The sequence below is a fragment of the Mixophyes fleayi genome, chromosome 5 (genome assembly GCF_038048845.1).
Source record: "Mixophyes fleayi isolate aMixFle1 chromosome 5, aMixFle1.hap1, whole genome shotgun sequence".
NCBI lineage: Eukaryota > Metazoa > Chordata > Amphibia > Anura > Limnodynastidae > Mixophyes > Mixophyes fleayi.
This window is the reverse complement of record NC_134406.1, coordinates 181,700,884-181,727,278: the sequence shown is the minus strand read 5'-3', so window position 1 is coordinate 181,727,278 and position 26,395 is coordinate 181,700,884. Positions and strand designations below refer to the sequence as shown.

At 39.7% G+C, this 26,395-nt stretch overlaps 1 protein-coding gene across 3 annotated transcripts in view; it reads right to left on the bottom strand.

The window, feature by feature from the left end:
- RNF144B (ring finger protein 144B) overlaps positions 1-26,395 on the bottom strand; it is a 97,623-nt gene that overhangs the window by 65,120 nt on the left and 6,108 nt on the right. The window contains exon 1 of one of the 3 annotated variants that reach the window (XM_075213131.1): positions 7,862-8,099. The exons of 1 other annotated variant lie outside the window; for it this stretch is intronic. The gene's annotated coding sequence lies outside the window, so the exon portion shown is untranslated. Of the gene's footprint in view, positions 1-7,861; positions 8,100-26,395 lie in introns of those variants that run through there. One more of the 3 variants, XM_075213129.1, reaches the window with a different exon arrangement.

Genomic DNA, 26,395 nt, shown 5'->3' with positions numbered 1-26,395 from the left:
CGTGTATTTATAAAGTTGAAGTATCGCGAGAACCGAGTCCCGAGATCCGACGACGTCACAATGACGTTCGGCCTCGATTTGGATTCGGAATGGGCGGGAGAGTACCGAGCTGCTCAGCTCGGTACTCGGATACCCAAAGTTCGGGTGGGTTCGGTTCTCGGAGAACCGGACCCGCCCATCTCTAGTATAAATAAGACACAATGCAGTGGCAAAATCATGACTTTTTGTTGTTTTTTTACTGTTTTTTAAATATAAAAAATTAAAAAACATATACTTCTGTTTTATGGGGTAAAAGAAGCTCCACTTTATCACCATGAAATAACATTTTGAGAATGGTTGTCAGTAGGGGCAGATTCTCTGTTTCACATTTATCCCCACTTCATGGTTTTTCCTAAATTTTCAGGACCAAAATATGATCATTTCATTCTGTATTATGCCTTCATATAGCAGCTACCCTGCAAGTGTCCAAATTTCTCTTACAAAGTTATGTTTGTGGATTTTTCTGGTAAAAAAACATATTGGTGGGACCAGCTCAAGTTAAAAGATGAAAGCATCAAGAGATACATGAGAAATAGTGGGAAACAGTATTTGTTTTAGAAATTTGGACTATTTCCAATCAAAACCCGAAGATAAGTTGTTCGGACTTAACTTCTAGAGGGTACACCAAAGTGCTGGGTGTAGGTTACAATTATTTTGTTAATTCTTAAGTAATGGAATGTTATATAAAAAAAAAAAACAGCTTTCCTGTATAAGGTGATCCACTTATTTAGTGATGTTTTGCCTTTAATGGAATTTCTGCATGACATAATATAACACTTTTAAATGAGTAATGTGACACCAGTGGGAGCGGTCTATTTTCTGATTACATATACAGAGAACTCACTCACATCATTCCCTGCCTCATTAGAGCTTATAGTCTGAATCCCTAACACACACAAACACACATCGACAGAGAGAGACTAAGGTCAATTTAATAGTAGCCAATTAACCTACCGGTATGTTTTTTGGAGTGTCAGGGGAAACCGAAGCACTCAGAGGAAACCCACGCAAACACAGGAAGAACATACAAACTCCACACAGATAAGGCAATGGTCAGGAATCCAATTCATGACCCCAGTTCAGGGGCGCACGTAAGATTTTTAAGGGGGGGTCTCCCCTCCACCGAAAAAAAACAAAACAAAAGCGAGAGCTGCCGCGCATACGCTCCGTTTAGGCGTCACTGTGCTATACAGCAGCTGCGGCGCTGTCAAAGAAGCATCCGCGGCGGTGCTGTATTGTATACAGCACCGCCGCGGATGCTTCTTTGAAAGTGCCGCGGCTGCTGTATAGCACAGTGACGCTATGTAGGGCACTTTTTTAGCGGAGGGGAGGGGTTTCTGGAGACCCAGAAACCCCCCTTTCGTGCGCCACTGCAGTTCTGAGGCAGAAGTGCTGCAAACTAAACAAGCGTGCTGCCCAATTCGTCAAATTTTAACTCTCTACTCCGGGATCTGGAAGAGTAGAGCTCTAGTGGCAAGTGCAGGGGGGATGTAGAGCTGCAAATCGCAGCATTTTGCCCCCAACGTTCAATGCTGAGAACGTAGCATGCTGCCACGGGGCAAGGTGATGCGAATTGCATCATCAAGCAAACACTCCCGGCAGGTTCACTAGGAAGTGGATGGAATCTGGTAGAAAGGCCTGGTTTCCCTGGAGTCTGGGAGAATTACCTGAAATTTGGGAGTGTCCCAAACATTTTGGAGAAGTAGGCAAGTATGCATTTAAAATAAAAACTGCAGGTAAGTTTATAAAACCATACGTAAATACTTTTATACTGATCTTTACCAGAGCTGTTATGCTAAAGGAGTGTGTAAAGATTAAGCCTAGATGAAGAAAAACTAACTATGTCAATATATATTCTCCAAACACAATCAGGTCAATTGTTATGCTAAATAAGGGTTTATTTAAAACTAGGATTTACCATGTGCCTTACAAGCCCTGATCTAAGGACCCACTAACTACATCTCTCGTTTCCTTAGCAAGAGCTGTAGTGTGAACGGGCAGAGGTGGATCTAGTTTTTTGGGGTGGATTAAGACCCCTCCCCTTTTTTTGCTTTTATCAGTGGACTTCCTGCGGCTGCACACTATGTGCTACAGGTCCGTGTCAGCAGGCAGAGTATGCTGCACGGCAGCTCTGATTGTGTTCTGCCAACATGAACCTACAGCACATAGTGTGCAGCTGCAGGCAGAACGTCAGTGCTAGGGGGTGAGACTGCCCCGATTGCCCTCCTCCTGGGTCCGTGACTGTGAACGGGTGAGGTGCCCTGACCATCAATATGCAGCCTGTGTATCCTGACTGCACTGCTTAAAAAGCAGATCATAAAACCTAGTGTGAATGAGCCTAGAGTATTCTAGGAATCTGAGAAATAGTTGAATAATAGACCTGAAGCTGAAAAAAAGTCTTGTTACTCAGTGTATGGAAACTTAGTGTAATAATCAGAGCAGCCAGAGACACTGATGTATAATGAGTGAAGCAGATGTACTTCATTCCAGAGTAAGAAATGGACATGCTTATTTGCCACATATTCCCTCCATAATGAGAAACTGATATCTACTCAGCTACACTTTGTTAATTGAGTAAGTCATTTTCATTTTCATTTTCACTGCATCTGATAACAGGCATGAAACGTAACTAACTCTAACATCTATTGTTTTATTTTGAAATGTCCCAGCAGTATTAAGGCACGTGTGTATTTCCTTCTGTAACTCGCTTGACCACATTTCAAAGTGACATCAACGTTCTATCAGGTCACATTAAGGAATATTGTATTTGTTCCTACACACCCATATACATTACCAAATGTGCCGTGGGCACAGGGGATTTGCACATCTTTCTTTAACAGCCTTTTTATTTTTTGCTAAAAACTAAAAGAAAACAGTACATATAAAGTCCTCTAAAAACAAAAAAGAGACTACACCCTTTTTCAAAGGTATGCTTTAAGTAACAGGACATACTTAACAATAATCTAGTATCTAGTCATCACCAATAAATGCGATAAATTGAATAGCACGTGACAAATAATACATAATAAATTAAACTTTTTCCTTATTTGATCAACAATAATAAGCCATGTGTGAAAAAGTAAGTACACCCCATGATTCAGTAGTTAGCAGCAATAACTTGAAATAATTGTTTTCTGAATGAATTTATGAGTGTCTTACATCATAATTGAGGAATTTTGTCACACTGCAACAGTTTTACAAGACTGCTTCAGTTCACTGATGTTTGAGGGCATTCATTTATGCACTGCTTACTTAGATCCTATCAGAGCATCTCGATGAGATTGAAGTCTGGACTTCACCATTCCAAAACCTTGATTGTTTTCATTTTTAGCCATTCTGCTGTAGATTTGACTTATCATTGTCCTTTTTGCATTATCCAGATCTGCCCAACTTCAGTTTTTGGACAGAAGGCCTCACATTTTCTTCAGGACAACACTTAAAAAAAGTTTACGGTGAACTTAATGATTGCAAGGTGGTAATCAACAAACATGACACTGTGTATAAGGACCAAACAACTCCACTTTGGTCTTGTCTGTCCAGAGGACATTGTTCCAGAATGTTTGTGTGTCATTCAGATGCTACTTTGCAAAATAAACCATAGTACAATGTTTTTTCATGAAGTAAGAAGCTTTCTCCTGGTTTCCCTTCCATGAAAGTCATATTTGTTTATAATTTTTCTAATGAAACAGTCATCATCATCATCATCATCACCATTTATTTATATAGCGCCACTGATTCCACAGCGCTGTACAGAGAACTCACTCACATCAGTCCCTGCCCCATTGGAGCTTCCAGTCTAAATTCCCTATCACACACAGACAGACAGACAGAGAGACACATACTAGGGTCAATTTGATAGCAGCCAATTAACCTACCAGTATGTTTTTGGAGTGTGGGAGGAAACAGGAGCACCCGGAGGAAACCCACGCAAACACGGGGAGAACATACAAACTCCACACAGATAAGGCCATGGTCGGGAATTGAACTCATGACCCCAGCGCTGTGAGGCAGAAGTGCTAATCACTGAGCCACCGTGCTACCAGTCATGCACTTTAACATGTATCACATTGACAGAAGCCTGTATATCCCCGGATGTAGCTGTTGGATTCTCTGAGATTTCTCAGAGCATCATACAGTCTGACCTTTGGGTGAAGTTCAAGGCAAGTCCACTCCTGAAAGGACTGGCAACTGTATCAATTGTCTGTAAATGTAATTTATAATGAGCAGAGAGTCTTTGAAATGCTCCTCTGAGCTCTGTCTGCACTTTTATGCCCCCCCCCTCCCTTTGCCCTCACATGACATGCTGAAAGCTGTGAGCCTGTATCTGTCTGGTAGACTGACTGTGTCTGTGTCTAGCAGCCATTTTTGTTTGCCAACAAGAGAGATTTTAAAAAGGAGATCATGATTTGTTGGAGCATAGCTAAGGCAAATGACATCAGATGCATGCTTAAAATATACTTAACTTGCTATTTTAAGAAAAAAATAACCTGTCACCTACACAACTAAAACAGGCAACTACATAGATTAAACTGTGCAAACAATTATATATTTGGTTAAAAGAACTGAAATACGAGAAATGGGTGCTTGGATGTTACAGTAAAGTGCTGACAGTATCACTGGTTTCCTCAATGGCCACTTTTTTACTTTAGCTTTTTCACTTCTCTTTAAGAACACTTGCCAGACAACATTAAAGAGGCTCACCGAGCAGGATCAGCTCTCCAAGATCAAAAATGAAGTATTTCTTGACTATTCCCCATTGAATGCAGCCATTCTGCAGGCTGAGTTAATATTTATAACAATAAAGCTTTTCACTTAACTAAGAATTAGTGTCATCACCAAAGCATTGTGCATCAATGATAGCAAAGGTTCCCAGCTACAATATATGCAGGTATTCTTTCATTTTCCAAGATAATTTGGCCAATATGGAAACTATATGAAAGACTATATAGATAACAATATGGGCAGCACGGTAGCTCAGTGGTTAGCACTTCTGCCTCACAGCACTGATTCCCGACCATAGTCCTATCTGTGTGGAGTTTGTATGTTCTCCCCGTGTTTTCGTGGTTTTCCTCCAGGTGCTCTGGTTTCTTCCCACACTCCAAAAACATACTAGTAGGTTAATTGGCTGCCATCAAATTTGATCTTAGTCTCTCTTTCTCTCTCTGTCTGTCTGTGTGTGTATGTTGGGGAATTTAGACTGTAAGCTCCAATGGGGCAGGGACTGATGTTAATAAGTATTCTGTACAGCGCTGCGGAATCAGTGGCGCTATATAAATAAATGGTGATGGTGATGATAACAATTCAAGTACATCAAATATTGTTGCAGTTTCCACTCATGTTGATAAAATAAGATTCTCTGCAGCTGAATGACTTGGGAGTCTGTTAAAGACCCATCGCAAATGTTGCCGTTAACTTGCATCACCGGTATTCACAGCGATAAGAGATGTTGTAACTGAGCTACTGACCAATTAATTAAAGCTGGACAGCTGCTCTGATAAGCAGCTGTCTCTGTGAATAGTTAAAGCTACACTCTAGCCACTAATGGCAGCAGTAAAAAATGTACCGGTCTACTCTCTGACAAAGAGTAGATCAGGTAGTTCTCCTGGAACACCTCCTAGTGAAGTGGGTGGGACAGGGGCCTTAATGATTTTGGCCGCTACAAAAACAATGCATGTAGCTGCAGCACAGCATTTTTACTGCTATGTAGCCCTTTTTTTTTATATAATTAAGGGAGAAGCTGATAGTAGTAGATGCCACCCAAAAACTCCACATAACAAGCACATATATGAAAATTCATGGTGTGCTCTGGTACTGAGGAGGGAGGAAGGAGGGCAGTATGAAGACATGGTGGAAAGTAAAGGAAAGAATGGATAATTTTTCTGCATCACCAGGTAATGCACTTTAACCTGGGAACGCTTCACCCACTGGACACAGAGGGTTATATTTACTAAACTGTGGATTTGAAAAAAATGGAGATGTTGCCTATAGCAACCATTTAGATTGCAGCTGTCATTTTTTAGAATGTACTAAATAAATGATAGCCAGAATCTGATTGCTTTAGGCAAAATCTCCACTTTCTCAAACCCGCAGTTTAGTAAATACACCATATAGAGTAATGTAAAGTACAAAATATAACAATGCAGAAGATGAATCTTCTGCTTTTGGAAATAAAGTAACAATCTCATACTGGGTTCAATAAACCAAAATATAAAAACAGCATAAAATGTTATGTGCCTTTGGCTAAATTAAAATTAGTCAACTGCTATTGAGTAATGCAGGCGACCAATGAAAAGTGTGCATAATTGGTTCCAGCACCAATTACCAGGTCCAAATGACGAACATAGCTATAAAATAATATATTATTGAAAACGTATTTATAATTGCTGGGATATCGTCCCTACACACCTACAATGGACTGACCGCAATCATTCAAGACGTAAATTGATGTGACACAAAAACAATAGACAAAACAGAAAATACATATTAATTAAAAGGTCTGGCACTGACATACTACAATTATCCTCTAGCAAGTTCTGCTGTTGGCTTCTAGGAGCAAGAACAGGATTTGCACAAAGGAGAAACAATGAGAGAGAAATAAAACACATATTGTGTTCTTGTATGTTTTCTGTTCTTTGTATTACTAGGCAGTGCTATAGCCTTTGTTTATATTTTAAGCAGTTTTTCCAAGCACCTGTAATGCTCCACCAACTAGCCCCACCTCCACCGCCCGCACTTACTTGTGGCACTGACAGATTTTTAGACAAAAACTAATCTGTCTAGTATGTGACAGTAACCTCCTACCTAAGGACATTTCAGTGAGTTAAAGATGGTATACAACAACAGCTATTTAGAATTTACCTTATATTTTTAAATGCTTACCTTGCACCCCTTATAAATGTATGTTTGCTTAATACCCAGTTTACCTGTAAAAGTTTACAGACATACCATATGTCTGTAAATGTTTAGTACATATAGATTTAAATTTTTGTTTTTTACAATGTTTTACATACTTTAGCACACAAAGCTTGTTTTTATGTGTTAAATTTAGTTAAATTTAGTTGGCTGATGTACCTCTTCATTCTGATTTAAAAGAGATATTCCTGGACGTACAAGTACCACAAGAATATATGATTTAGACTTTTAGTTCTTCTGCTGCTTACAATGTTGTGGCTTTTCATGGGAGCTGCTGATGTGACTACCTCAACTCAGAGGGGAAATACAATATAGCATCTATTTTCCTGAATCTCTATCAATGTGTCTTCTCCCCAGAAGCAGGAGACAAATAGAATTCCCCAACAATCATCTCATCTAGTATGTATGTTGTCACAGTGTTATGTTATGTTCAAAGTAAATACAGATTATCAAGATGCTTTCTAAGCATGAGCCAGCACCTTCAGGCACACTGTATACTCAGTTATGTAATGTGTATAGGAAATAACAAATCATATTTATGTAAAATATGCTGAAAACAAATTTTCAGCATCAAATATGAATTACAGTCAACAGCCTCTATTTTACATGAAATGTAATGCTAACGCTAGATAAACAAAATAATACACTTGTATCACAAGCAGACAAGAGATGTACACATTGCACAGCTACAATATATCAGATATGTTATGCAATACGTTCTCTGCACCAGAATGGTATGGTATTAAACACACGCAGCAGCAATAGGTAACAGTCATGTCTAAATATTTTTCCAAACACAGATACAGTACCCTCAGCCGGATACAAGATGTGACTGTTTAACAAACCCGCAACTGTTGCCTATTGGAATTGACAGGTCTGACATCTGCATAAAGGAAGGCAGTCAGCTTACCTTGGAATGGAAATACCCGTCCAGAAGAAGTTGTCTATTCTCCTCCCTACAGAGCTGGGCTCAGGAAAGATTCTACAAACACATCGCTGCAGTCACACAGAATCCCCCCACTGGGTTCTGCTTTCTACCTTTCCAGGCTAAAGTCTCCCAGCCGCTGAGATAATCTCCTCCCTCTATTCAGAGCAAGTTGCCATTATCTTGATGGCACGTCACAGCTTGTATGCAGTATCTAAGAGAGAACTGCATGTAATTGTACAGGAAGCCTGTACACTGCACTTCCTACTTCCCATCTGGAGCTCCTCAATTCAGCTGCAGGTGATTACATCAACTCTCATTTTACACTCACTGTCGCTGTTTTGCTCAACATTCTTTATACGTTACAAACACAATAAAAAGCGTTTATTGTCTAAACCTGAGATCTGAGCACCATATGTAAAATTCATGACCACGTCTTGCGATATTCCTGTATAGAACTCATTTTGATGAAAAATATTAAAATTACATCTGCATGGGTATGAAAGAAATCCAGAATTAAAGAAGATACAGTGCTGGATTCACATCCTTCCAGTAACATCATGTACAAAAAGACAGTTCAGAATGGTTTTAACCTCTTCTGCATACCATGGGCATAAAATAAACACATGGAATAATTAAGCCCTTATTAAGCCCATGGTTAAATGTTTACATAACAAACAAATATTAGTGTTCAAAACTCAAATAAATCCAAATCCTGTCCTGAAAGCAGTGGTTGTCATGTTTCAGACACTGCGGGGCGTATTCAATTGTTCTTCCGACCGCCGGAAAAACGAGCGCTCTAAAACTATTACCGTTTATACGGTAATATTGCGCGCAAAAACCGTTAATACGGTAGTTTACTCGCTGAATTTCATCTCGCAGCTCCCATGAAATTCAGCGAGTAATTACCGTATAAACGGTAATAGTTTTAGAGCGCTCGTTTTTCCGGCGGCCGGAGGAACAATTGAATACGCCCCTGCAAATCTCGAAAGTTATCCTTTTGTCATGAAAATGGCGACAGGGTAAATGCCAACATTGTCAGTTAACTGACAGGGTGAAAATACCAACAATGTGATTGTCGACAGTAGTATTACACAGGTCTGCAAAAAAATTTTTTTGGACAGCTGTTTTGGTTTAGTTGACTGATTTTTACGTTTTTGGGTGAATCCAAAAATGACAGCCGTTTTGTCCTGGGACGTCAGGTTTTCGAACAAACGGGTGGTCATCGTTTAAAAAAATCTCTTAATGCAAATATTTTATTTACATGAAAAATATCAACTCATTTGCACAGGTGACGACAAAATTAACACCACACTCAAGTACATTGCTTGTGAAGTCGTCTTTTTTTAAACTCTTAACTTCTTTTTGAGCTTTTCCTCTTGTGGGTGGCTTCCGGAAGATCCTTGTACAACCTCCAGCAGTAGTCAGCCATCATCATAACACTCCATTTCCCTTGATACCTTCTTTCCATTTCTTTTATATCTTGATGGAAAAGTTCTCCCTGCTCTTCACTCGCTACTACCCAAATTTTCAGGAAAATAGTCAAGGTGTGAGTTGAGAAAATGGACTTATAAGCTCATGGAGCAACCAAGCTTGTGGAACGCTTTCAACATTGTTTCCACCATTTCCTTGTAATTTGGGTCCTTTTGGCTTCCCAAAAAGTTTTTTATGACCACAGTAAAGGCAACCCGAGCTTCTTTTTGAGTTGGAGTCATTGAACTAATGAAGTCTTTGTCGGATATGAGATTTCTAATATCCGGGCCAACACAAACCCACTCTTTCAGTTTTGCCTCTGTTAAACCTGGAAACTTGGATCCCAAGTACTTGAAGCATTCGCTATCTTTGGGAAGTGCCTTAACAAATTGCTTCATTTTATATGGAGTGGTGGTAATAAAAACTTCTCAGGGGGTACTAATGCATCTCTGAGAACATTCTTTTCACAAACAACTAGACTTCTTGGTGGCCAATTTTTTTGCTTCCAGTGATTTTGTCGGTCTCTACTATCCCATAAACATAGAAAACAAGGGTATTTGGTGTACCCAGTCTTTTGTCCCAGCAGCATACACAATACTTTTAAATCCCCACATACCAACCAGTTTTGGTTTTGATAACCCACTTTCTTGAGTACCAACTCCAAGTTCTCATAAGTCTCCTTCAAGTACACCGAATGAGCAACAGAAATGGACACATAACGGCCACCATTGTGAAATAAAACTGCTTTTAAGCTTCTTTTGGAAGAGTCAATAAAAAAGCCTCCATTCAGAAGAATCATACTGAATGTGGAACTGAGCCATCAACCCCTCTAAATCACCATCAGGACCAATCTGATCACCATCAGGACCAATAAACATGTATTTTCATATTTTTGGGAGCACTGGCAGTGAAAATATATTTGTTTTTCCATGTTCAGTTTTTTTTCCCCAAGTATGATGAATTTGAAATTTAGCGATTTCCAGCTACCTGTTTAAACAAGGCATATTTCGATTGTGAAAAAACCTGACGTCCCAGGAAAAAACGGTGGTCATTTTCGATTTCAGCGCACCAAAAAACATAAGAATCTCATACAATTATGAAAACAGCTTTTTGGTTGCAGACCTGTGTTATCGACAATTACAATGCCGGCATCAAATAAACAATGCCAGACACTAAATAGCTGCTGGATACGCCACACAATGCATGTTAAAGATAGAAAATAAAAAAGCCTGTCCCCCTTGTCACAAACACCCCAGCCTGTCTTAGATAAGGAATATTGAACAACTGGTCATGATTGGTGTTACCTTAGTTACTTAGCAATGAATACACCGTTTCTGACACCACAAAAGATTTACTCTGGTGTCATAGGCAAACCGAGGGGGGGGGGGGGGTTCTAGTGCCTGGAAACCCCCCTCCAATTGAGGTGGCAGGACCCTGCCCCTGGGACCAGCAACTTTGCAGCTTGTGTGTAGATTGTTTCTGTCTGAACTGTTCACAGCCGTCTCTCCCCTGCTGTGTGCTCCCGCCCCTGTCTCTTCCACTGCCTGCATGTCTCGTGTGTGCAGCAGGAGGACACAAGCACTAGATGAAGAGGGTAAGTGAGTATGTATATGTGGGGGGTTCTCATCTACTTTTAATGTAAGTGGAGAGATTTAATGTATAAGTACAATAGTTCTTTCATAAACATAGGCTTCAGGGGCTTTTAATATAAGTGTGGGAGAGAGGGGGGTTTAATGTAAGTGGGGGGTATTTTATGTGATATGGATGGGATGTGAAATATTAATTTCATAGTAGGTTGAGAGTGGGAGCTTTTCATTTATTGGTGAGGTAAAGGTTGGGGATATTTAATTTAATAGTGGGGTTATGGCGGACTGGGATGATGGAACTATTCATTTAATGCTGGGGTGGTTTGGGTGCTATTAATTGAATGTGTGGCTGAGTTTGGGAAGAAGGATTGTTATTTCTAAAAAGTTAATGCTAACTATTTAATGTTTGGGAGGAAATAGGTTTATTTATTAAAAGTAAATACTATTTAATGTTGGGGTTTGTGGGAAAATAGATATTTTTTATTAAAGGTGAATTACATTATTTTACTGTCTGGGTTGGTTGCTGGGAGGAATAATTATTAAACGTTTTGATTTAATACCGGGTTGCTTTGTTGAGGGAGGCCTACTATGTTCACTCATTGCTGGGATTTCTATATTAGGTACTTGTCCTTTTTCCAAACAGGGATCCAATATTCCAGGATCCAGACAAGCAGCAACTGAGCTTAGGTTACAAGCAGCAGCAATAAATAGTGAAAGCAGAAAGAACAGGTAGGAGAGAGCAGAACAGTCTTCTAACTGTGCTGACACACCCAGTTAGGATTTTGTCCTGACTGTAGGGACAGTTGTGAGGTATGTCCTGCTTCACACGGCTCTGCTTGAAAACGGAGAGCTTCGTGCACCTAACAGTAGTGCTGCAGCATTGCCCGTGTATATTATGGGGATAGGAAGAGTTGAAGAACAGTCAAGCACTGTCTAAAATTATAGCCACGCCTCAATGCATGCTGGTCAGGCCCATTGGCGGCGTAGCATGGAAACCCCTCTCTACAAATCCTGCGTTTGTTCCTGGGCATCCTTACGTTCACCAACACCACTTATTAATGTTTCACACTTAAATCACATACACATGTAGCATGAGCCTCCCTGGGCTCCGTAAATTCACAAAGAATCACAGAGAATACGGTAGATTAAAACATGTTTAATCTGAAAAATATTTCCAAGGCTTATTTACAAAAATTAATAACAAGACATACAATATGTTGCACAAATAAGTTTCAGAAAATAAAATAGGAAATAAAATCAGAGTCACTACTTATTAGTTAAGACCTGATGTGTGAGGGAACACAGTTGAAAAGCATGGAACATTTCAGTCTTGATAGACTCCCTCAAAGAAATGAACACTGTACTACTGATACAAGGGATTTTTAAACCATTTCTTGTTGGCTCTTCACTCCCCACCTTAGGAATTTTATTTTCACCTAAGATAGATGCCCAAAATGACACAGGGCTTTCAAAGTAAATTATGGATTTTCAGTCTCTGAATTTAGTACCCAACCCAGGGGGTTGTGAGGATGTATAGGCAGAAGGTAGTGATACTGGTAAATGTTTGAGGTTTTAAACATGTGGTGGGGTGAGCAACATGATATACTTCATGGGCCGCATCTCCAAACTTCAAAAGGGATGCACATTACCCTTAATTTCAAGAATTAAAAATCAGCCAAAATCTATTGGAATCCCTGGACCAGGTATAGTGGCCTGATGTATTTGAGTGGGTCGCAAAATGTTACATTAATGTTCTCATTAAAGAGGACGCATGTAAAGTACTTCACAAGTGGTACTATGTCCTCTCTAGGATTCATAGTATCTTTCACCATGTTTTCGAAGCCTGCTGAAGGAACTGTGATCAAACTGGCACTATCCTGCACATCTGATGGAGCTGTCCCAAACTCAGATACTTTTGGTCTGCAGTCATCTCCCTGGCAACTGCTATTATTGGTTTCTACATGCCCTCAGATCCCAAGTATGGGTGGCTTCCCTTACACATTCCCGAATGTCGGGTGTGATGACATCTTGCCCGACATTCAGTGAGAAGCAAGGAGGGAGGATGCTGGGTCCCAGGCGCCGCTGGATTGGTAAGTTATTTTTTTTGTTTTTTTCTAGCTGGACGTGACACCCCTGTGACAGCGCCGCGGCACCCCTGGGAGCCGCGGTGCACACTTTGGGAAGAAAAAGAAAAAAGTTCTAAAAAGAATATATCTTTTATTTCCACTGTAAACTACTGTGTCTGATTCATAATTTCCACCCGTGGTTTGCATATAATCCTTCCCCTAAGGACTTATGCTTACAAGATTCCAAATAATGACAAGCTTTCAGATCACCAATATCTTTTTAATTATGTTTTTTACACACTGTGAATGCTATTCGATTGGCATTCTATTATTAAAAAGTAGATCTTCCCTTTCTGTTTCTTTGCTTGTTTGCCTTTTTATGAGAGTGGAGTGTCCAATGATCCGACAGTTAAATATCAACCTGATGTGGAGATCTGAAGGCTTGTCATAGCATAAATAAACAGCAGGAACTGAGTGCTGCATGAGTAGCAGCTATAGCAGACACCGAAAATAGGGAAAATCTCTGAGGCAGAGTCTGTAAATGACAGGACCTGAAGGCTTACATATATAATGTCTGCAGCAGAAAATGGATGCTGGGAAATCCTAAGGAGGTAGTAGGAACTGAAGGCTGCACCAGTAGCTGCTGTTGCAGACGCATCAGACTTCCCCACGTGCTCATCAGACCTCCAACACATGCTCATCAGACCTTCCCCACATGCCTCTCAAACCTTCCCCATATTAAAGTAATTTTATCGTTTTCAAATAAGCATTGCCCAATCAATTGTATGTGTTTCCAAAGCACAACGTGATTTATTTTAGCAGATGTAAATAGTCAACAATTCAATACATTATTATATTATGATACAGTACAGTACAGCCAATACCAAAAGATAAATACATACATACAGCTGCAATCGCTGCGCTTCCATGGGTCCCAATGGAACAGTATATCTGTTAGATAACTGTGGTCAAAGTAGACTGGCTGGCAGCTGCAGCTGTGATCATATATATTCATTCAGTGTTACAGAGAACAATGCAAATGACGTAGCTTGCTTCTATAGGTCCAGACAAAGGGTGTCTCCAGGGCAAACAGGTCATAGGCTGATTCAATCTAAGGAATCCAAAGGTGGGGGTCGTCCCTCTAGGGGTCTGCTCCTTTCATGGCCAGCATCATACAAAGGTTCATTCCCTAATATCAATAACTAAAGTATGCAATGTGCGATCTCTTCACCGACTGCACCGGACAGCTGCTGATGAATAGGGTTTCAGTATGATACCAGACATGCCACCTTTCCCACAACTTGAACCATATATATCACTGAAGTGCACATATAATCTTATTATATAAACTAATAATAAACCAAATGCTATCTGCTCATAAATTACAGTGTAACGGAACCAATATGAATATGAATTATATAAATAACTAAATGTTGTAATGCGAGTGTGTGCGTGCATATTTTACCGTGTGATCGCACCACGCGCTGTGTTAGGTGACGTACGGATCTGTGTTACGTGGCGTACGCATCGCAATCGCACGGCAAAACAATATTAACCAATATACTTTCGTTCATCCAATTATACGACTTCGACAGTTCCACCCTTTGATAGTATAATAAACTATCACCTTAAAGATGTTATATGCAGGATCTCAGTACCACGTTTCATTGTTATGTAATACAAGTGCCCCTAGGTGTATGACCACGCTGTTTGTAGCTCTAAACAATTTATCATAGGAGAGAGTCTCAATCCTCAAACGATTTCTTTTACTATAGACCGTATACTTCTGGAGCTTGGAGATAACATTTTGTATGCCCTTCAAGAGTGCAGTAAAACACGTAATACATTATTCGGAAAGGTATAGAGTACAATAGAACATGTATCAGTTATACAGAATACTCTACTACAGTTCTTCATGTCTAACAGGTTCATCTGTCCAATGCATGTCTTTAAGCTCAGAATACATTTAAACACTTCATGTTCATCAATAGCATCATCCTATGTCTAGCAATAATGTCATATACAATCTCCTTCAGCTTGCGTTAATATACACACTTCTAATAATGTCATCAGTTCTTTTCATCAACACTTGTGGGCGGGCTATTGTCTGTTCGTTCTTCCCAGTCTCCCAATACTCAGATATAACAGTGATCGGCTTGCAAAGCATTGGGAGACTTCAGACTAAGGGACCTAGGTGTCGTACTTTTTCCCCTAATGACCTCCCACCTATAGTTCGGGTACCTCAAGAATATTTAGTGGAAAGAGAACTAGTCCTACTTGATATAATCACTGAGGTATGTGAGAGCACGCCCAGCACTTTGTTTGGTCTAAAACCTTACCCTCCCAAGAATGATAATCATTCTCAAGGATGCCTGCTCAAGTCCGAATATTACTGGACTGGCATCGCTGGGTGTATCTCTTTTTTAACTATGGGGTCGCCGCACTTACGGACGTAATGCTACTCAGACAATAGCCCCTCGCACTTTCTCCAAGCTCCAGGGTTTCCAAATTTTCCTTTACCCCTGAATTGAATAGAGTAATTGGCTGGACCGATTATGCTACTAACTTCTCCTCCATCCCCAATACCTCCTTATCACTACCTGAACCAGCCTCTGTCACCTGCTAATAATCAAAAGAATTAACCGTCCTGAGAAGAGAAGGAAAGGAGAGAACACAAAACCGGAAAAACTACAACTTCATGCTGGACAACAGGTGCTACTAACTGCATTCGAGGCCTTCCAGAACAGATTCATGAGTGCCCTTGGACCCTTCTCTGAGTGTTGGCCCCTCTGCAGTGGGTGGAAGGGGCACCAGTGTGTCTCTGCTACTCTTGAAGCCGTGATGCTGGTAGCCTACACCTGGTACCTGTCTGTCAAATAACCTGAGCCTAAGAAATTTCTGCTCCACAACTTACTCTCCCGATCCAACATCCTGACAGTTAGTGTGCCCTTTCAGGAAACAGTGTTTTGGACGTTCTTGGTTGCTGTCTCACTATTTACCTTCTCTCAAGGTCTAACCTAGCCTCCCAGTTACAATCTCATCTCACGAGGGGTCAAAAACATTTGAAAAACTGACAGGTTAGGAGTCTGCCCAGGAGTGATCTTTTGGTAGCGGGAAAGGACTAGTGGCCGAAGCTATCAGTCACTTCAATCAAGTTCCAACTCTTATTCTATTCAATTCGTTCTACCGAGTACCGTTACTTGATGTTCATACTGGTTTATGGCTAATTGAAAGTATGTGATTTGTTACCACTACTCATACATTATACATGTTATTAATAACATGAATACCCCTATCATCTATTATAACTCTAGGACTATCACATTGAATAACAAAAGCTTTGAGTATGATACAGTAATACATTAGACACATTTCAATATACCTTTACCCAGACATATTTCATTGGTACACCACTGTATACTTGAGGATCCTGCATGGTGGTAATTGGATGACGTGTATTTGTTTTATCTGGAGGAAAACCTATCAGCAGTAGGGATATGGGATGGCTCTATTGGTATAATTTTCCTGACATTCTCTTAATCAAGATAGGACGTTGCCGTCCTACTAGCTTGAGACGAAATATCTGGTGCACCCCAATATACTCTTACCAGCTTGCACATACCTTCTGTACCCAGCTGAGCCAGACCATTTGCTGCCTCCTCTGGGACTGGGTGATACACTCTGGGAGCTTCTGGTCTACCTTGTCCATCTCTCCAGAGTCCACCAGACTCCTCACCACATCTCTTCACCTTCCAGACAGTTTATTCCTCAGGTAACACAAATCTTCATATATTAACCAATATGTGTACGTGTGCATGTTTGTGTGTGTGTGTTCACCTTTTAAAACTAAAACAATACAACGAAAAACAAAACAAAACATAGATTTGTTAGCTGTCACATAAAACCCTGCTGTCTATTTGACAGCTATGTTCGCCCTGGTGTGACAGCCATGTATGGTCGTGTGTGTAAGTGTGGACTTTACTAGCAGTTACTTCATTTGGTAACTGTGTCACTGTATAAAGTCCTCTATGTAGTGTCCTAATCATGTGCTGGTATTGCTATAAAACGATTTCTCAGTCACCACAACATTGCCCCCTAGACTAGAAAAATGCTGAAGACCAATGTATATCAATCGATTTTCCCTCTGCCAACTCACTTGTCATTCTCAGTACCTCACATACAGCTACTTGACTAAGTGGGAAAGGCAAAGGGGTCTATTTCTATAACACTTTCCTCAAATATAACAGTATCCAGTACATGTCAGTCTAACAGTAAAAAAAATATAAAACATGAAAATTCTACATTTTCTAGGGTTTCACATTATGTCGTATCTTGTGGTAAAAATCCTACTCCAATGTTCTATACAGAGATGCATATCTGTATGCCTAACCTCCAGCAATCTCCTATCCACCCTTTGTGCATCCATATAAAGGCACATTTTTGTACAGGAGGCACGAATCACAAAAACAACAACAAAACAGATATGCAATCTATAAAACATGAATCGTATTTCCACAACAGAACCTTTTTGCTTAAAATCAGCAGTTTCTGTACACATGAAAACAAAACCCCTGACTGTTTCTGTAACTCATGTCAATCTAGTGTGTGTATCTCTGAATTTGTCTTATGTAAAAAAAAAATATATATATGTCTTAGCCCCATTGATAAGACTGTGTCTGATTTTATCTCTACTAAAGCAGAGAGAGAGAGAGAGGGAGGGAGAGGGAGAGAGAGAGGGAGGGAGAGAGAGAGGGAGGGAGAGAGAGAGAGAGAGAGAGAGAGAGAGAGAGAGAAGTACTAGCATTTGTGTAAAGAATGAGAAATAAGAAAGCAATGAATAATGGGAATACAAAGATTTGAATACAAACATACATGTAGAAAGGGAGATTTTACAGCAAAAAATAACAGCTGGATTGGACTCTATGGGGAAATGGCTGAATTCATTCCACTGCTCCCCTTAGCTATTTGCTAACTATGACCCCTCCCCATACTTGACTAGGGGGTCTTAACCGTGCAATCCAGTGTCGTCCGTCATTTGTTCATTAAGAACTCGGTATCTTATTGACTACATACCTTTTCAACGGACTTTCCTAACTTATGATAGAGAAATGTAAAAATTAACTGTTGACTCATCTGAGATACATAAAACGATATTTTGGAGCAAAGTATGTATATTCTTCATTGTTGGATAATGATTCCCAGCCAAACAAATTATCATGAGACACTGCAGCCTAAAACAAAGAGTGTTCCAATTGTCTATTGTTAATTTGTCTTTCAAGAGTGATTTTTTCTATTTCTCTATCCCACCTTTGTAAACACTAAGTCTATATTTCTTTTGTGTACCCTTTATCTGTAAGAGGGAAACAAGATAGTTATCTCAAAACAGCAAACAAAACAAACATTTCCATTCTTTACCATCAGCCAGCGATTTAGGAAAACAAACATGTGACAACATAAAACAAACAAACAAAATCAACAAAGATTACCTTTTAACTAAGTTTCTTTCTACATTTTGCACATTAATACTTACCACAGATTAACTCTAGAGTCGGCTATATTTCTCCCCCAAAATATTAGTTGTTACAGAGTGTGCAATCAATTGTAGGGGAACCTCTGAGAGAAGTGTACGCCTCCTTTGTGGATGTCTATGTGATTTCCAACCCAGGTATCCATTCTTCTCTCTACACAGTTCCTACTCCTGTGTCCCTTCTTAAGGCAATAAAAACACGTCCTTGTCATGTCTGCACAATCTTTTGCTAGGTGTCCTATTTTATTGCATTGAAAACACTTCCTCAACTCATGTTGTTTCTTTTTCTTAACCCAGGTGTTATTACACTGTGGTCGTGTGTAATATCCCTCTAATGCTGGGATACTTACCATCATTACCTCAAAGCCTACCAACAATCCACTTAACCCTTACCTCGTTGCACCTTCACAAACATCCTTCTCTTGTTCTCCCCTCTCTCCACCAGCCCCACCCTTCTCTCCCTTACTTTAATGGCTCCCTCCTGTACCTGTTTGTCCACCCTCCCTTAGGATGTGAGCTCGTATGAGCAGGGCCCCTCTCCCCTCCTGTCTCCATACCTGTTCTTCTACTCCATCTTCACTCATATGTCTGCCCGGAGTTCTGAAGTATTGGTACTTTGTGTTTATTGCTGTGTACTATGTCACCCTGTATGGTCTCCTGTTTGTATTATGTACGGCGCTGCGGAAACCTTGTGGCGCCTAACAAATAAATGATAATAATAATAATAATAATTACCCTATCACTTAGTGTCTCTTTCTGTTTATTTATACTTTTATCATGTCCTATAACTGACTCCCTGAGAGCACTTACAGTGATTCCTTTCCAGTTTGGTAATGAAGTTTGCACCCTTCTTTTCATGTTTTCTCTGAGGCCATTCATTAGAACTGAAACAGCAACCTCCCTGTAGTGTACATTATCTTTTATGTCTGGTACCCCAGTATGTTTGCCCATTGCTATTAGAGCTCTGCAAAAATAGTCTGTTGCATTTTCACTATCTTTTTGCTTGATAGTAAAAATTTTACTCCAGTCCACTATCACTGGAAAATATATGGCCAACTGTGTGATTATATGCCTAATATTGTCCTGATTATCATCCTCGGTTAAGGATTCATCCTCCTCCAACATACAATCCTTAATTAACTTTTGTATATCAGTATTGGGAGGAAGACAAGTCTTCAATAATACTCGCCAATCGTTATTAGTTGGCTCGTACACATTACCATAATATCTAATAAACTGCTGACATTTGGTCAAATCTTTTCTAGGATCAGGGAAATCAGACAAAATTGAAAATGTTTCAGACCTAGTGCATGGATCATGCTTTGCTACATGTTTTAAAGGAACTTCATCATCTCTGTCCGCCTTCCCATTGGGAACTGCTGTAGTGCAGACAGGATGTAAGTCTACCAAATCACTATGACTAGTTGCTGAAATTGCTGCTGCAGTACAATGGATGTCTTCCCCTGTGTTAACCTTTACATTATTCTCACCACTTTCAGCCGCTGCCCCTGCTGGTGGGATCGTTCCTTTTCTTTGTCCTGAAACATTACTTTTAACATTACTTAAAACAACATACAAGTTACTAGTTACAGTTTTTACATTTTTGATATTGGCTGTACTATCCGCCCCGACTGCATTTGTCGGGGGCGTGTTTGTGCTCAGTTCGCCACACTTTGCAACGCACACTTCCGGAATACTTGTTTCCGGTACACTTACTTCCGCTGACCACGCGCTCCCGTGCCATGTGTACCCTTCTTGTTGCCACAATTTTAAACAGTCATCATGTTCAATTCTCGTTTTTTGTTGATTTAATCAACCGCACTTTATCTCTAACATTATTTAACACCTCTGAATCAAGACTACCTATGTTTGGGAAAGGTTTCACACACTCCCGGGTCATCTTGACCCATTTGTCGCAGTATGCCGTTGCATACGCACCATATTTATTAAACATGAGAAATCTTGCTGAACTAACCGGCCATTCATTAGGCAGCACAACACGAACTATCTCTAGCGTTTTCTTTGCATCCATTGTGAAAACAACCTATTACTCAACGCTACGCAAAAAGACTTTTTTACCTGTTCTCCTTTCACACAAAACCTTCTAGAGATTTTTATCCATGGATGGTTTCACAGGCTACGCCCACACACCTCCTAACACAGAAATATCATTGCGGACTAAAGGGCTATCAGCTCCTCGATACCCTAAACTCTACCACAAAATCTGTTTTCACCGTATACCCTGTATGCTACTTATTCAAATCACGTGTTTCTTCAATACACCGTGTGCTACATAAAAATCCACATACTACCAATATCACTGCACCGTATGTTACATAAAAAATCCACATACTACCTATTCCTACACCATATACAGCTTAGAACACTATATATTACCTATAACACCGTATGTTACATAAAAATCCACATACTACCATATTAAAACTGCACCGTATGTTACATAAAAAATCCACATACTACTTATTAAACTGCACCGTATGTTACATAAAAAATCCACATACTACCTATTAAATTGCACCGTATGTTACATAAAAAAATCCACATACTACCTATTAAATTGCACCGTATGTTACATAAAAAAATCCACATACTACCTATTAAATTGCACCGTATGTTACATAAAAAAATCCAAATACTACCTATTAAATTGTTCTTATTTCAAACACAACCTTGCTCATCCAGTTTCCCTGGTCAGGCAGCACCCGATATCTCTGTCCTTTCAATAGCAAATCACCTCTTTGTCTGTCTTCAACAGTATGCAAATTCTTCCGTTATCTATCTCTTTTCAACAGTATGCAAACTCTTCTCTTATCTTTATGCATACCATTCACATACAACCTTTTGTTTTCTGCACAGAAAATAGATTTCCCAATCAATGGTAGTTTTACAGAGGTTTTAACAAATGCTTATATAACAGACTATGAACATATTAACACATATGTAGACTATGTTACATATATAACAGACTATGAACATGATTGTTTAAACACGTGGTAACAATACTGGAAGTTCATACACGCTAAACAGGAAGCACACATACACTAGGCAATGCAATACCCTTTAAAACACAAAACGACAATAAAAAGAAATATTTTTCTTTCTTGTCCCTAGATTCAAATTAGCGTTCCTTCAGTCTATGCTACAACGGACATTCGGTTTCGCAACACAAAGTGAACCACAGGTCTTAAACACATTGCGTTCTTTCCTGTTATGCGATGCGTCCGTCAATCCACCCTTTGTTGAGGAACCGAATACCGCGAGCGTTGCATACCTGCCGATAACGTAACTCCTAAACTCACGAGCCCCCAAATTATTAAAGTAATTTTATCGTTTTCAAATAAGCATTGCCCAATCAATTGTATGTGTTTCCAAAGCACAACGTGATTTATTTTAGCAGATGTAAATAGTCAACAATTCAATACATTATTATATTATGATACAGTACAGTACAGCCAATACCAAAAGATAAATACATACATATCGCTGCAGTCGCTGCGCTTCCATGGGTCCCAATGGAACAGTAAATCTGTTAGATAACTGTGGTCAGAGTAGACTGGCTGGCAGCTGCAGCTGTGATCATATATATTCATTCAGTGTTACAGAGAACAATGCAAATGACGTAGCTTGCTTTTATAGGTCCAGACAAAGGGTGTCTCCAGGGCAAACAGGTCATAGGCTGATTCAATCTAAGGAATCCAAAGGTGGGGGTCGTCCCTCTAGGGGGTCTGCTCCTTTCATGGCCAGCATCATACAAAGGTTCATTCCCTAATATCAATAACTAAAGTATGCAATGTGCGATCTCTTCGCCGACTGCACCGGACAGCTGCTGATGAATAGGGTTTCAGTATGATACCAGACATGCCACCTTTCCCACAACCTGAACCATATATATCACTGAAGTGCACATATAATCTTATTATATAAACTAATAATAAACCAAATGCTATCTGCTCATAAATTACAGTGTAACGGAACCAATATGAATATGAATTATATAAATAACTAAATGTTGTAATGCGAGTGTGTGCGTGCATATTTTACCGTGCGATCGCACCACGCGCTGTGTTAGGTGACGTACGGATCTGTGTTACGTGGCGTACGCATCGCAATCACACGGCAAAACAATATTAACCAATATACTTTCGTTCATCCAATAATACGACTTCGACACCCAACAGGTCTCTCACGCTTCCCTCACAACCTCTCACACCTCCCCCATTTTGATTCACTTTTACAGCTGGGGCCCGCAGAGGATAGAGGGAGAGCACACTGCACTCCCTCTGCTTCCTCTGATATATTGTGTGACATCCCCACAGTGTGCAGAGGATGTCATGTGATGCTCATGTCAGCTTTTCATTGTCAGTTTTATTCTGTGTTTCATCACATAGCAAAGAATAAGATCAATATTAGCCAGCTGGGGGCCGTAGGGGAAGGATCGTGGGCCACCTGTTGCCCACCACTACACAAAAATATGATCTACAGAGTAAATATGAATGATACTGTCCTCATATCACTTTACACTTCCTCCAGCCCTCTATGGTCTGTCTGTGACTGGCATCTCAACTACCTACTGAAAACTACATCCAACTCATTCCTCTAATACTTCTTCTGTGCCACTTCCCACCTATGGAATACACTTCTTTGCCCAATCAGATCCTCCACCAGCCTCCAAAGTTTTAAACACTTCTTAAAAACCTGCCTTTTCATGAAAGCCTACCAGTCCCCCATCCTCTTGCATGTGCTTTATTAACTTTGTTGGTTATATACCTTATCTGATGTACAGTTTTATGCAATTAATGCATTTATGCTTCTTGGATGTCCTGTATTTTGTCAGTTGGGCCTCTATGTTTTTGTAATATACTGTATTTGCCCACTGTAAGATATTGCTAAATTTTATAGATAGATAAACAATACTAATAATAACGTGTAGTTCTCACTGCCAGTTGCTATTCTTTGAAATTTGGAAATATTTATTAAATATGAGCATTTAAAATGCTACAAGTTACTTTATACCTATATTAAGATAATGACGCAGATTTTAGTAAACCAAGGCCTCACTAACTAACACCCCATATAAAATGCTTATCTGTACCAGACTGAAGTGACTGGATATTGTTTTTCAAATACTGGCAACTATGGAGACATAAGTGGTTATAAATTTATATTTTTGCATTTTAAACATTTCTCTTTAATAAATATTAACATATACAGCCCAAGGAGCAAGAATGGATTTTCAGAATTTCTACAATATACTAATTAGGAAGAAATGTAACTACCACGCTGTTAACCAAGATTGAAAAATAGGGACATTGCCTGGGACAATCAGTTTCAGGAACAAATCTTGAAAACGTTCAGTGAATTTTGTTTCCACCCATAAAATGGCCTCTCCCACAGTGTCTAGAAAAGACACTTTAAAGGCATGAATGGAGAGCTGAGAAGCTCAATTTGTGCTATTTAATGGTTTGTTAATTATAACACCCATCCCTGACATACCAAAATTATTTGTAATTTACTTTTTATTGGTATGTGCAATGTATTAGCTCACTAATACCCCATTCATACTGCACCAAAATCCCGGGTTTTTCCTGGGTCGAGCTCAAACGACCCGGGTCTTGGTGCAGTATGAATGGTACAAGTGAAAAATCCCGGGTCTAAAAACCCGTGTCTTCAACCCGGGATTTATCGAGGGGTAATTCCCGGGTCGGACCCGGGTTGCCTGCACTATGAATGGTGCAACCCGGGTTTTTGCATAGTTGCATAGGGGAGAGAGGGTTTTTGCATAGGGGAGGGGGGGGGAGAGAGAGACAGAGAGAGACAGAGACAGAGAAAGAGACAGAGAGAGAGACAGAGAGAGAGAGACAGAGAGAGAGACAGAGAGAGACACACAGAAACAGAGACACAGAGACACAGAGACAGAGATAGAGAGATTGAGATTTTTATTTTTTTATTTTCTTCTATATTCCAGCTTTCAGCCAATGAAAAGTGACCTGGGGATGACTTCCACAAATTGCCAGGGCACAGACTTGTGCAGTATGAATGGGGTCAACCCAGGAAATTCCCGGGTCCAAGGTGCAGTATGAATGGTGTTTCTGAGCTGGGATGCTCCGAGCCCCTGCAAAAACCCGGCTTCAAAAACCCGGGATATTGCAGGGGCGGCAGTATGAAAGTGGTATTATATAGAATTGAGGAAGAGGGGAAGGTGCAGTCATGTTGATTAATGTTTTACAGACTTGTCTTTACCACATTTGAGAATGTTTATGAAAAATACCACAGGCACTCCTTATCTTATCACCTGTCATTTTTTGTTTCCCTTAGGTATGAGTGATTTTGTCAGTTTATTAGTTTTCTTGTTGATCTGTACATTGCAAGTTTTTTCATACAGTAGGTTGCTTTTATGTTATTAATACGCTCTAATTAATGCGCTCTAAAGGACTGTGTTCTGTTGACAGAAAGTCATGGAGGTTATCAGGCCACAGATTTATTGAAGAATATGTACCCAGCACTACATTCAGTAGGCACAGATTGGCTGCAAATCCAAAGTAGTGTAAATTGATATAGGGGCCTGTTTTGAATCTTTGAAGAGGTTTAATGCATTTTAAAGTTAAGATATAAGATATTAAGATATATATCTCTAGCTATCCCAGCCTCTTCAATTGCAAATGCAGTCCCAAAAGATGTCTATGGAGACAGCAAAAATGCCATATTTCTCAAGCTCCAAAATTCAGACTCCGACAGCTAACGCCATATGAAATTAATGTTAGCCGTTCTATCCTATTGGGAGAACATTTCAGGAGAGGGATCTACGGATCCTCCCCCATTATTATTTTTTATAACTAATAAACTGACAAAGTCACTCATGCCTAAGGGAAACAAAAATTGACAGGTGACAAGGAGTGCCTTAGGTATTTTTCATAAACATTCTCAAATGTGGTAAATATACCCCTTATTATTTAGCTAGTCAGTGCAATTTCAGATTTATTTATTTTTAATTAGATTTGTATTTCATGGACTGTGTTGTGCTTTGTACTTTCTTTTTACAGTTAGGAACTAAAGAGCCAGTGTGAGTGAGACAGTGAGTGAGGCTGCTGGAGCTGCTGCGCTTTATCTCTGTCTAACTCCTCCCATTTGTCTTAGTTCCTGATGAACTAATCTTTCCCAGAGCTATGAACTAAATGAGTTAGTTCACTTTAAAGAACTGATCATTTGTGAACTACCGATCACTAAATTGCTCCCTCTTTACACACAGGCCAAAACTGACATAATAATGGCATACTTACCAACTTTTTACTCTTTCCCTCTGGGGGCGGGAAACGTCCTATTGAATCATTTTGACCCCACCCCTGTGATGCAATAGCACTATTTTGCTGTGAGAGGTGGGAGAATGGTCTGCTCTCCTGGGAGTCCAGGAGACCTACCCAGAATTCGGGAGTCTCCCGGACATTCCGGGAGAGTGGGCAAGTAGAAATAATGGGTCTGGTGTTATACAGAGGGTGATTGTTTATACAATTAAAAAATATGACTCTACATTTGTGCAAAATGTATGTAAGTGAGGATGGTGTTATGAAGGAGGACATTGTATTGTCTGGTTGGAAAATGTGCCTCAGTGATTTCACGGATTCATAGAGAGTTGATAGGCTACATTCCATACTGTCAGTAAATATACTAATATCCAGTAAAAACTTAATCAAATATTATAGTAGTAGAAAATAGATCTGAATAAAAAATACACCCTTTTGTCACTGCTTAATAATAATGAACCCCTTTTTATTCTGATACATATTATAATTACATATCGTTTCATAATATAATATTGTCTGCCAGTAAATTTTATAAAGTAATTGCTAAC